This window comes from Pteronotus mesoamericanus, unplaced genomic scaffold (genome assembly GCF_021234165.1).
Source record: "Pteronotus mesoamericanus isolate MK-2021 breed Mesoamerican mustached bat unplaced genomic scaffold, CSHL_Meso_final scaffold_705, whole genome shotgun sequence".
Taxonomy (NCBI): Eukaryota; Metazoa; Chordata; class Mammalia; order Chiroptera; family Mormoopidae; genus Pteronotus; species Pteronotus mesoamericanus.
The window spans coordinates 5,236,873-5,245,588 of NW_026555326.1; positions in this window are offsets into that span (position 1 = coordinate 5,236,873).

The following is an 8,716-nucleotide window of genomic DNA, read 5'->3' on the forward strand; positions in this document are numbered from 1 at the left end:
AATGGATTTGGAACTCAGGAAAAAGGTTAATCAAATAAAAGATGCAGTACGGCAATTTCCGTAGCATCCTGTCATCTGTTAACCAGTGGCTCTCTATCTGTGTCCTGGGCATCTGTGTCCTGGGCTGATTATCTGTGTCCTGTGTCCTGGAGAGCAGGCATGTCTCTCTCTGGACCACAATGGCTCAGATAACGTCTTGATCGCTTGCAGTCCTCCTGGGGCACAAAGGTCAAATTGCTTGTGGTCTCCTGGAGTCAGGGTGGGTCATACCTTCAGTTCTTGAAACAATAGCTTTTACATGCATTAATTACTAAGCTTATTAACTATTACTTAAAACTAAAATTTCCCAGCTCTTGACTTCCCCCATCAATATCTTTGTTTTCCTCCACCAACCCTAACTCTGTGCCATGGTTTATTATCCAAAAGACATTCCCTAAGATGCCCTGTGAGCCATCAGGGTCTCTCCCTCCTGTCCTTTGTTTTTTCAGCCCCTGGTATGGCTTCCCCCTTCTCAGGCTTCCCACCCATAACCAGTCCCCAGATTCTGAGGCCCCTGTCCATCTCCCTTGGTGACTTTAGAGAAATCTCTGGGCTCATCTATCCTTCTTGTCACTATTATGCAAGATCTATGTGCCTGGAATCTTGCTAAGACAGTAGAAGGAGGGCTGGGGAGGAGAACCAACAAGTTCCCAAACCCAGAATGTGTTCTGGAGTCCCAGCCATCTTCATCTGAAGAGATGTATCTGAAAGTGTCTAAAAGGTGGTGTCTTGTATCATCCTCAGCTTTACAGGTTCAAAGATTAAAGTGATAAAATGGACAAAACATGGGATTTGAAACCATAATATCTAAATAAAATTCCTGCCTCTTTCATCTAGTTCTTTGTGACTGTGGACAAGTTCACTTCCGTCGACCTTGGTTTCCTCATCTGAAAGATGAGAGCAACATGCCTAAATCACATGCTTGTTATAAGAATGAAACCAGATAACATGTATGAAAGCCAGGTGTTACTACAGAAAGTCAGCTGGACTCAGGGGAGACTGACTCACATTGGCAAAACCCACACTAGATCAATTAATAGGCCACAATGTGGGAAATGTACCTACAGGCAGCCCCGGATGCTCCAGTCAGTTGGGCAATCAATGCCTACTCTGCTCTGAAGGAACCAAATTACAACAAAAAGTTTCCCTGACAGGCACGGTATCCCAGCAAGGGGGCTCAATTGTTGGATCTTGATGGTCACTGTCATCTGGCTATAAGAAGAGCCTGATGACTCATTGCTTTCTAAGAAGCACCTGCCTAAGCTTAGAACAGATCAGGCTACATATGCCACTGGACAATGCTTGAGGCATGCGGACAAATTCTTACCTTCTGGCTCTCCTTTGTTTAAAGACCCCATCATACAGCTATTCACCCATTCCACAAACATATACTGACTTCCTACTAAGTGCCAAGCATGGGACTAGATGGTATGGCTACAAGAGTGAGCAAAGCAGACACTGCCCCACCCTCTCCGTGGAGTGCACCGTCCTTAGAGCAGGGGCCCCCAACTCCCAGGCCATGGACTGGAACCAGGCTGTGGTCTGTTAGGAACCAGCCCACACAGCAGGAGGTGAGCAGAGCGTGAGCGAGTGAAGCTTCATCTATATTTACGCCGCTCCCTATCGCTCGCATTACCACCTGAGCTCGGCCTCCTGTCAGATCAGTGGCAGCATTAGCTCTCACAGGAGCGTGAACCCACTGTGAGCCGAGCATGCGGGGACCTAGGGCGCACACTCCTTGTGAGAATCTAATGCCGGATGATCTGAGGTGGAGCTGAGGCGGAGATGCTGGTGCTGGGGAGAGGCTGCAAGTACAGATTTTCATTAGCAGAGAGGTGTGACCGCCCAGAGACCATAATAAATCAATTGCTTGCAGACTCATATCAAAAACCTCTCAGCGAGTCGCACATGACAATTAAGCTGCATCTGTAGTTATAACGCTTTCCCCCTGAACCCCTAGTCCGTGGAAAAATTGACTTCTACAAAACTGGTCCCTGGAGCCAAAAAGGTTGGGGACTGCTTCTTTAGAGAAAGACTGACAATTGAATGCATAATGACCACCTGTTGTGAACAGGGTATTTTTACGTTAGTGAAGCAGAGGGAGCTGTGGGAACATAGCAGCTAAGGCAGCGCAGCGGCCTGGGGAAGAGCTCCTGAAGGAAATGTCCACGCACTCATCCTTTCTTCAGCAGGTGGCTTGCATTCTAGCTTTCTTAAGTCATATTCAGGCCCCTCGCTACACCCTGACAACTCTGAGTGGCCTCGGTGTTTCCCTAGTCCCCACAGCAATGCACCTATAAACTCTCCCTTGGGCTGGGCTTGCAAACAATTCATTCTTTTACCCCATTATGTGCTGAAGCTAGATTATTTCACCTTTCCAGGAGGACTTTTGCCTTCCCAGGTGGGATAGGGCCTTACTGAAGCCCCCTGTGCTAAAGGCAGCCCACCTGAGAGCCTGTTTCTTTCTGGAGAACCGGAAGGACAATTCAGGACTAGGGCAGCGCTGCCCTCGATGTTGCAAAGGAAGGGGTTTCTGGCACCAAGTGGGGACTCCCCCTCCCAGGAGATATGTCAAGAAGTATCACCTCACCCGTCCACCCTTTCTGAGGTTCTCTCCAAGGCTCAGTGGGTTTAGGATAAGCGGGCAGCTCCAACCCAGACAGCAGGCAGCAGCCTGAGCAGAGCCAGGACCCAGGAAGTGACAGAGGCCTATAAATTAGAGATGTGCTAGCCTTGAGGTCGCCTTACGTATCTCTCCCTGTTTAAGTCCAGTTTCCTGAGCTCCTTCATCATACCCCAGACCCTCATGATCCATGCGTGCCCTACCGGAAAGTCAGGAGGGCAAAGAGTACTTTCCTCATGGCTCTGATGGATAGACCAAGGCATAGAGCTTACAAGCAACTTAAGGTTGGGGACAGAACTGGGAACCAGATCTCCACTGCAACCCCAAACCACCCAAGGACCCTGAGGGCCTCCCAGGCCAGGCTTGTCCCCTTCCTCAGCCTCAGGGGTGCACAGAGGCCTACTATTCACCCCCCCGCAACAACCTTCCCCCAGCGCTCCAACCTTCAAAGCAAGCAGCCCCAGGACCCCAGCCCTCGGGTGGCCTCAATGGGTCCCATTGTCCAAGAGGCTATTGGGCTTGACCCTAACCCCATACGCAACAGGACAGCAAGCTTGGAGCGGGGTCTGCCTTGTCCCCTCCTCAGCCTCAGCTTGCCGCCTTGGGGGAGCCTGTGGGGCAGGGGCCCCGCTGAATGTGACCTATTGTCTTCAGGGTGGATTTAGGAAGTGCCAAGCTCCCATCAAACAGCTCTGCTCCTCAGGTAAAACAAAAAAAGGGCTGTTCATTTGGGACCTTTTTTTCTTATCTTCTTTTCCTATCTCCTCAGGCTTAGCTATGGTGTAGTGTTCAAAACCACTTCCCCTCAGAGCCAATCAGAAGCCGGGGCTCACCCCGCGGCCCTGAGGTAAAGTTATTTATAAACGCCTCCCTGGATTATTTGAGCAGAACCCTTTCGCACACCTCTGGAACACCTTTCAGCTGCCCGCTCCCCAGACACACCTGCGGCCCTGCCCCTCCGGCTCTGCTCACCCACCGGTAAGCCCCATGGAGCCCACCCCACTGGGCACAGGATTACTTGAGAAGGGGTGGCAGGAACCTACTGGTCAGGGAGCGGGCTGTGTGCCAACCAGTGGGAGGGGTACTCCAGCCCCTGGGTCTGAGAGCAGCCCCCAGCCCCGAACCTCTGAGGAGCCCATTGGGTCTTCACATCCATGGGAGGACCTGAGCTACACGGCAGAGGCTAAAGGGAGTTTGTAGGATGGAGGCTGTAGGGAAGGAGGTCTGCCAGACCCCAAAACAGAGTGAAGCCAAACAGTCCTCTCCTTTGCAAGCGCTTCTTTCCTTTGCAAAGGAAAGAACAAAAATATTGGACCTTCCCCGGGGCGCCAGCCTTTGAAGCTGCTGGCTGCACCTCTCCCTTTCTTTTCAGTCTTGGAAGCAAAAAGCTCTTAACACTTGGCTCACAGGCTGGCTCTGTGGGCTGTTTCCCCCGCCTTCTGCCCCCCAGATGTCCTCTTTCACTCACGTCTCCACCAGCTGGGGCACCTGCATGGGCTGCATAGAATCCATTTGTGGCCGTTGATCCAGGGATGTTGATCCAGGCAGATCCAGGCAGAAGGAAGGGAAACCAGAAAGTGGGAAAGGGCTACTGAGGATCCAGTTTTTTCAGACATGTGCGAGCAGGACCCAGGGGACCTGACTCCCGGGTGAGTCCTTCAACACAGGAGGGTTTGGGATGGTTCCACTGGCTCCTAGCCTCCTAACCACAGCTCTGAGGGGTCCCAAGTCACCCTCAGGCATTGCCCCTGTTGCTCAAAATCAGCCCACAACCTAGTCAAGCAAATCTTTTATCATTGTAGTGTAAATACCCCACTTACACGTGGCCCCATTGGGTCTGAGTACAGGGAGGAAAACTGGCTTTAAGGGTGTGCCCTTCAGGAAGTCACAGCCCCCCAGTTTGGGCAGATCAGGAGAGCGATTTCCCCTGGATGGCTTCACTCACATAGACACCCCCCTCCCAGAGTCCCGGGGCCCTCCTCGCTCGCTCCCAGGGCCACTCCGAACCTGGCCAGACCCTCCCCGCCCCCGGCAGCTGGAGGCCGGCACACACACCTCCTCCACCGCCAGGAGGACCTTCCTGGGCACGTCCCAGGCCTGGTTGGCTGTTCTGAAAGCTCGCGTGTATGGAACCCTGGGACAAAAATGGACTCTTTTATCTCTTAACACTGAGGGCCCACTCAGGGATTGGCACAACTGAGTGGGTATGTGCTACATCACCCCAAACAACCACAGTCGGATCCAATGGCCCTCCTGAGGGAATGGGGACCAGCTCAGCACTGACCAAGCTCCATGCTCCTTGGACTAGAACAGCCGCCGTTCACTGGTCCCCTAGTCCACTTGCCGGCCTCCAAGTGAGCCCAGCCATAACCTTACAGGCCTCTGGGTCTCTAACCTTAAATGTCCATTTCAGAGATCCCATGACCTTGATCAGGTCTCACTGCTGGAGAGTACTTTTCAAAGTCCAGCCTCATTCTTTTTGCCAGAGCTTATTTCTTCATCACTGCACCGGTCCTTGTCCCCAGCAAGGAAAGAGGAGAGGGAGGGGAGAGCAAGCTTAGAGATGAGTGGGGACCGGGTGGGGGTGAGGGGGGCAGGGAGTAGTGGCTCTAGGACACCAGGCCCTAGATCAGACAGAGCTTGGGAGGCCAGTTCAGGGGTATCTCATGGTCCCTCTCCCATACTAATGAGGAAATTAGGCTGGGGTAAGGATAGGACATGTGCCCAAGAAACATGGGGACAATAAGAATAAAAGGAATATTGATGAATACCTTGGAGACACGTGGGCCTGCATTCAATACCTTACTCCTTCTGCTCCATGAACCGGGTCCCCAGCTCAGGGCCTCCTCTCCCATCCTCAGCTCCCACCCCACCCACCAGCCACTCAGAGGCAGCCCCCTCACTGCGGCTCCTGTGCTGGATGATGCAGGGAGGAACCAGCAGCTAGAGCAAAGGGAAAATCTCAAAGTGACCTTTCCATTCCCCAGGACACAGCGACAGCCCAGGTAGGAACCAGTGATAAGAACACCAGGGTGGGTTGGCCAAGCCAGGACTGCTTGCGTGCCTGGCACATGTGCGCATCAGAGAAACCCCCACATGCACAGCCAGCCAGGCAGGGCTAAGGAGAAGTCAGCCAGGGTCACAATGACAGAATCACCGCAGACCTGCCCAAAACCCCACACCCAGGCCCCTCGCCTCCCTGCTCCTCAGGTGTTCTGTCCTCTTCTAAGAAGATTTTCTGCATTTCCTCTCACCAGTCCTGGGAAATTTCGGAGGGACATGGCATGGGGAAAGGCGGAAAGGGGTGTGTAGGGGCAGATATGAGAAGGAAGGTTAAGAAAGACAGAGTGAACTGCCTGAGTTTGCAGAGCAAGGAAGGGAATCCGCCAGAGTAATCGTAGTAGTAGTAACAATAACACAGTCAGAATCTTCTGCACGCTGGCCACGGCCAGGCGCCGGCCCAAGCCTTTCTATACATTAATGTGGACACTGTGCTCAAGCCCGTCTCTGCCCCCAGTATTCTGAGGATGGAGCCAGACCTCGTCATTGGGTGGTGATACCTGGGCTTCCTTTTGTATGAGCTCACTGTGGGGGGCCTTGGGGTTCTGATGAGGGGTCCTGGAGAAGCCCAGGAAAGGGCCCATGCCCTCTCGATGAAGTCCATGTCCCTTTTGTGCAACCCCTCCAGCTCCTTAGCTCTGCAAGACGTGTGGATCCTCTTGCTCCCAGATATGACCCCATTCCCCTGCCAAGCCTTGGGAATTGTCCATACACCCACCTCTCCTACCATCTACTCTTCCCTTCCCTCCTTCTACTTCCCTAAATTATCGCAGCCCCCATCTAGGTCTTTCCAACAATTCAGGACCTGCCCTTCCTCCCCTCCACAGTGGGGAGGGGGCAGGGACACACTTTTGTTCCTCAGTATTGTCGGTGGCACCTGCTATTTATCCCTGATCCGGCAGGGATAGAAGTGCTCTTTGACGGGAGGCAGGGCTTGGGGAGACACACCTGGCAATTGAGCGCTTAACTTTTTTCAGCGATCCTAACATCTTTCGGCAGGGCTCTGTTTGTTTAACTAGGAATCAAGTCATCACGTCTATTTTACCCCTCTCCCTTTCTTGCTCCCTCTTCCCCCTTCCCACACTTAACCCAGCATTGCAGGAGCCCTCTCTGGGGGTTCCTGGAAGCCCCTTAACTCTTGAAAACTGTCTAGGAGAGGTGGCGCCTTGGCCTGCTGGCTCACCCTTTTGCACCTCTCCCATCCCCCTTTCCTCCCGGGCCTGAAGGACTGGCTCGGGATGAAGCAACCTCCTGTCCTAAGCCCCACCCCACCTCAACCCCTATTCTTGGAATTAGGAAGTATGACCAGGGCACCTCCTCAAGTAACAGCCGGGAGAGGCCAAAGCCAATGCTGGCGAACAGCCTGGAGAGGTCCCAAAGAAGATCTCAGGAGAAAGGGATCCCAGGGCAGGAGGTCAGGAGAGGCTTCAGAGAAGAACAGGAAGGGAGCAGGGGGAAGGAGGAGAGGATGAGAGGGAAGGAGGAGGAACCCGAGCAGGTCTTAAGCACGGGCAGGTCTAGGAAGGCAGAGCTACTCAGGGTACCTCAGGTTAGGAGGAAAGTGTGGGCAGAGTCCCAGAGGTAAAACCAAGCCAAGCTTGTCTGGGGGCACTGGAAGGTGCCAGGGGACCCAGCCAACACAGTTACTGAGTCCATCAAAACAGGGCCAGATAGTGAAAGGACAAACGTGCTAAAACTAAGGGGTTTGGGCTTGATCCTCCTGGAAATGAAGAAGCTGAGGGTTCCCAAGCCGGGGAGTAGCTGGTGACAGGGAATCAGTTAGCAGACGGTCGGACTCGTCCAGGTGTGAGATAAGACTGGCAGGGTGGGGCACGGGAGAGACACTGGAAGAAAATAGTAATGGGATTGCTGAACGATTCCTGGTGGAGGCTGGGGCGAGGGAAGGGCAGGGACAGATGTGCGGGACGGGCCTGGGGGACAGGGAGGAAAGCCCCACTGAGGAAGTGGGGAAACAGGGCTGGGGAGCTGGGTTCGGAGGGGTTCAGTAGGATCAGATGGTAACAATTCCCTCCTCACAGACGCGCTGCTAGAACTCAGAGCCTTGAAAGCTGCCAGGAAAGGGGCTTCCGGGAGTCACTGCCTGCCAGTCGGCATGGAATCCAGATTTCCCATCACCCTTCTTCCAAGGGGCTCCCTTCTTCTGGGTCAGCCCCTTTGAAAAATGTGTCTGTTCTTTTACAAGTGGCCTGGAATAGACCCCCTTCCCCGCCAAACCATAACTCTCTCTGAAGCCAGGCTGGAGCTCTCGGCTCCTCCAGAGGGTCGTGTTCCACACTCATTGCTCCCAAAGGGCCCTTCAGGCAAACCGCCTAGATCCTTTCAGCTTCTGGGGAGAGTAGGGAGAAAGGCCACCCCACCTTACTGGAGGGTGAAGGCCTGGAAGTCTCTGAATAGTCCCTCCTAGGAGGAAGGAAGCGCCCTCCCATCTTAACCCTAGTGGGCATCGCTGTTACCATTTACTTACTGGGTGTCTTGGAAGGCCAGCTCCTTCACACAAATGATCTCCTTTAATCCTCACAGGAACCACCGGGAACTGTTATTATCCCCACTTACAGAGGAAGAACCCAAACATTTGAGCCCAGGTCATCTGGCTCTAAAACGTGTGCTGTTTTCATTGTGCTGTTCTATCTCTTGCTTCTCCCCCTGGAGTGTCTCACACACCATGGCTCCTCCTCAGTTCTACCCATGTCTTCTCCAAAATGCCATTTATTGATTCACTCAATGAGCATCTGTAGCGTACATACTAAGTACCAGGCAAGGGGGTGGGCACAGGTGCTGTGGGCAGGTTCCACCTCACTTTTCCCCAGGTCGGGCATTGCCCGTGAAGCTTTGCTGGATTTCCAGTCCATGCTTATAGCTCCTTATAGCCCCAAGCACCAGGGAACTTGGGTCCTGCAACCAAATGAATGGAATGCACCAGCTCAACCTTTATCAATTTTAGCACCGTCTTACTATAACAACTCACATTTGCAG